Below are 3,923 nucleotides of genomic sequence, written 5' to 3' on the forward strand. Positions count from 1 at the left end.
TTGTCATTGTCACGCCCAGCATAGAGGCACCTGTCGCATTCGCACCGCCCACCAAATGTCTGTCCCATAGACTAGAGGCTCCACATTCATCCACATTGCTTGGTCCATTTTCTGATCAAAGCAGAAATCGGCACCTTCACCCTTTACCTCATTTTTTTTATTTAACGGAAATCCTAAGCTTACTGCTCCGGACAATTTGCTGGCTGCTGGTACAGCTCAGAGCTCTGGGCAACCCGCTTTAACTACATGCCGGAGCGCTGCTTCTGTGGAATTTGCATGGACTCCGTTGTGTGACTAGTGTTTCAGTTCCACCAACGCACATCCCCCACACGTGTCATTTTCATTGGCGCCTGTAAACGACCCCATATGAGTGTGTGGGGGTGATCGAGTGAGTGTGCCTTGCGGTGGATTAGGGTCCCGCCGTGGGTTGGCTTCTGTCATGCGCCCAGTGCTGCCGGTTTAAAAAAGGACACCCCGTGACGCTGAACGGGATGGATGGGGATTACATTCTAAATACTTCACTGCGTATTTTTGTGAATTGACCTTTATTAAAATACTATTCCGGTGCCCCATGTTTCTCGCTAAACAGTTAAGTCTTCCTCTGTTCGTTATTAGTACAAAAGTTGAAACTGAGATATTTTGCTTTAAAGTTTTTAATACTTCTAATACTCTCCAAATTGTGCTGAGCCCAGCTGGGCGCAGTTGGGTGTGGCGCTACACCTTTTAAGGCGTGAGCTCAAATGGCATTTAAGAAATCCTACAGTTTAACCCACATGCCTGCCCAGCCTAACTCGAATTTGTGGAAATCACCAAACAGCAGAACACTGGAACAGCTGTGATGACAACAGGCCATTTTCACCAACCAGCTCGTCCATCCTAGTCACCTAGATTGTCCAAAATAACATCAGGTTAAGAGTGAAGACCCCCAAAGCCCCAGTCTCCATGACACTATGTGTCTATAATTCTTTGGAAAGGAGAGCAACTTTGTAAGATTTGTGCAGAATATGCCCTTAACAATTTGCAGCAGTATCCCCATATTCTTATGGTGTCGCCTCACATTTCTGTCTCCGTCTCGCTTTCAGTCATCCTCTTCATTTCATGTCGGTTTTAAGTTTACACTTAAATTGCAATACTTTCTGAGTGCTGTTTCTGTCTTTTGCGTCAGTGTCATATATGTCCTATGAATCTTTGCCTTTAGTTTTTATTCTCATGCATTGTGTCATTGTATAATGTCTTTATTTTGTATTATTCTACAGCCTACGCTGCGTCTGTCCTACACATCAGAATTATCCTGCGGAAGATGAAGTTAATATGGCATTTGAAGGCTTAAATAAAGTAAACTCGTGTTTCTTCAGAATTTTTCCCAGAATTTCAAGTATTTGTATTTATCTACAAATCTATCTTCCTGTTCAGAGGACACACCTGTAATTTACTTTGTTTTGTAGCAGGTTTTCTAATGCCAAAGGAAATGCTGTCTCATTAGGTTAGTGGTCATATTTAAGGATTGCCTTATCTTATGAGGAGCCTCCTCTTTAAAACAACGCACATTACAATACTTAGGAAATGTGTGACAATGGAGAGTGACCCCAGTTAAAAGAGGCTGACCTTCTACCACAAACTCAAATTTGTCACTCAGATACATTTATAGGGCCATCGGGTACACAGTACACTCTGAAAAATCCTGGTTCTTTAATGGCACTTTTTTTGGTTCTTGACTAGAATGTCTGGTTCCTTTTTGAACCTTCGTTTGACAGACTGCCATTTCATTGTAGGAAGGGTTCTTGGCATATGAAGTTGGTTCTTTATGTTTTGAAAAACTTCCTAATATGGAGAAAAAAGTTGAAACCTTTAATGTATGGTAGGCAACCTAGCAGGACATAACAGATTAAGTCCAGAAAACCTGAACTTGGCTTGTGTTACCAAGAGTCCTTTTAAAATCATGAACCATTGGTATTTTACAAATCTGTTACCATCTGGTACAGGTCTGTGAATATATATATATATATATATATATATATATATATATATATATATATATATATATATGCTTCAGTCTGGACATTTCATGAGTGATCTTCCTCAGACACATTAAGTGTTTCAGGTCTTTCAACATCATGCACTCTCCTGCAGGTGACCCCACCAGGGTTGATCAGACCCCAGCCTGTGTCCATACGGCTAGCTACTCTGACCACAAGCCTCTCTTCCCCTGAGCCGTAGCCATCTTGAGGTTCTTTCTGCCACTTCGATGGCACTGTGGATGGCTAAATAAATAAAGGTTCTTTCTGGAAAATTCTTGAGGACGGGTCTTCTGGGTACCAAAAATAGCATCGTTCTGAAGAACCTCTCCGGCACCTTTATTTTTAAAGATTTTAAGGATTTTTACTTGCATGTCTCCTTGAAACAGCTGAAAAAAAATACAGTACTCTCCGGTGAAATAAATAGTGAGTATAACATTTGGATGAAAATTCTGTCTTCCTTAATTGAAAAGTATCAGTTGTTATAATCTAAAAGTAACAAATTATTAACTAAATGTGGAAATACATTCTGCACTTCTGTAAATGCACATTATCAAGATAATAATCAAAATGGCATATTCAGAAAAAAAACACAGTGAGGCAGGATTATCAAGAAACAAATATGCTGGTTTAAATATCTAGTCTATTTGTGATGCAGTCAACAGTTTTAGTTTGTTATAAATGGAAACTACAACAACAACAACATTTATTTATATAGCATATTTTCATACAAAAAAATGTAGCTCAAAGTGCTTTACAAAATGAAGAATAGAAAAATAAAAGACACAGTAAGAAGACAAAATAAGTCAACATTAATTAATTAACATTAATTAACATATTTAATTAATTAACATTTCATATTTCATTAATTAATTAACATAGAATGAGTAATAATAATAATAATAATTAGGGCTTGGATTTCATGTGTAATGCATTAGCAGATACAATGCTGATGAAAAGTATTCACCTCCTTGGAAGTTTTCACATCACATTAACAGCAGGATTAACTGTAACATTCAATGCTGGCCAAAAAGTTTGAATTCTTTTGGAAATATCTCTCCATGTCTGAAGGAGATTTGAATGGAAAACCTTTATCTTTATCAAGACAATATCCCAATTACCTTAATGATGAGGATTTGGGAAAGGAAATGCAACATTTAGCCTCAGTACATAAGGTAAGTTTTGGAAATACTGTACATAATTAAAACCTTTAGATGAAACATTTCAATAAAACAAAAGACTTGGTGGTCTGTTTCCAGTTCTATGTGTTAGCCTACAAATTCTGGTAACAACAGCTTCTGCAGAGATGGCAAACTCAAGCTGATTACGAATTATTTTAAGGTTTACAATTTCTCAAAAAGGTCTTCTGGATTTGGCCAGGCCAAGTATTGCATCAAATATTGGCAACACAAATGATTTGGATGTTGTCTTTAGAAATTTTTCACAAAAAAGGTAAAAAAGCTTGTATTTAAGTAATTACCAAGCCTATTTTTTACTTTTGATTTATTATTCCTTCATCTTATATGCACTGTGGAACTTAAAGTTTAAATAAAAGGATGTCCAAATGTGATTTTAGTCCTGATCTGCAAGTCTACATTGTAGCTTATAAAGTGCATTCTTGTTTCAATGACTCTTTTAATTCTTTGCCATGTAGGAGGGAGTCTGCGGTGGGCTGGTGCTCTGCCTGGGGTTTGTTTCCTGCCTTGTGCCCTGTGTTGGGTGGGATTGGCTCCAGCAGACTCTCATGACCCTGTAGTTAGGATATAGTGGGTTGGATAGTGGATGGATGGATGGATAAGAGGGAGTATAGGTGCACAACACCTCAAATACAGAGAGGCAATAAAGTGCAACATTCTCTTCCATGATTTTTATACCCTTACACTTTAAACAATACCATGGCAAAAAACA

The sequence above is a fragment of the Polypterus senegalus genome, chromosome 6, assembly GCF_016835505.1.
Source record: "Polypterus senegalus isolate Bchr_013 chromosome 6, ASM1683550v1, whole genome shotgun sequence".
Taxonomy (NCBI): domain Eukaryota; kingdom Metazoa; phylum Chordata; class Cladistia; order Polypteriformes; family Polypteridae; genus Polypterus; species Polypterus senegalus.